This window comes from Dipodomys merriami, unplaced genomic scaffold, assembly GCF_024711535.1.
Source record: "Dipodomys merriami isolate MVZ:Mamm:240054 unplaced genomic scaffold, mDipMer1.0.p SCAF_506, whole genome shotgun sequence".
NCBI classification, from domain to species: Eukaryota; Metazoa; Chordata; class Mammalia; order Rodentia; family Heteromyidae; genus Dipodomys; species Dipodomys merriami.
The window spans coordinates 709,987-710,993 of NW_027206076.1; positions in this window are offsets into that span (position 1 = coordinate 709,987).

A 1,007-nucleotide genomic window follows, 5' to 3' on the forward strand; every position below is an offset into this window, starting at 1 on the left:
TAATCTCTGGGCATGGTTCTGTTTCTCTCTCTCTCTTTTTTCTTCTTGGTGCTGGTTTTGGGGCTTGAACTCAGGGCCTGAATGTTGTCTCAGAGTGCTGTCTATAACTTGAGCCACAGCTCTACCTCTGGTGTGTGTGTGTGTGTGTGTGTGTGTGTGTGTGAGAGAGAGAGAGAGAGAGAGAGAGAGAGAGAGAGAGAGAGAGAGAGAGAGAGTGTGAGTGTGTGTGTGTATGTGATTGGTGCTTAATTGACAAAAAGAGTTTCATACATTTTCCTGCCCAGGCTGAGCTTGAATGATGAGATCTCAGATCTCAGAACTCTCCTCAGATCTCAGCCTCCCATGTAGCTAGGATTACAGACATGTGCCACTGGTGCCAGACTATGGTTACCACTTCTTCCTTTTCTCCTGTTTCTGTGGTTCCTTTTGTTCATTCCTGGCCACCTCCATTTGGTGAAGAATGTTTTAGCCATCTTCTTCCCAATCCCTTACCCTTTCAAAAAGCCATGTGTGATATGATCACCAGATGCAATCTCTTTGATCATAAATAGGATCCCATTTTACTTCCTGAACTGCCTGTTACACAGTGGCCTCAACAAATGGCCTATCTCCTTCCTTTCTCACAGCAAGCCTATGATCAAAGCAGTTGTATTTTATAAAAATTGCCAAACTGTGGGCCAGTGGCTTATACTTACAATTCTAGCTGAGATCTGAGGATCATGGTTTGAAGCCAGCTTGGGCAGACAAATCTGAGAGCCTCTTATCTCCAATTAACCACCAAAAATAAAGAGCTTTATGTACAGCACCAACCTTGATCTGCAAGAAAACTCAGGAGCAGTGCCTAGGTCCAGAGTTCAAGCTCTAAGACTGTCAGATGCACACACACATACACACACATGCACATACACACACACACACACACACACACACACACACTTGTCAATTTATAGTTAAGAAATGGAGACACAGATTAAGCAGCTTGTCCATGATTAACTCACTGACAAACA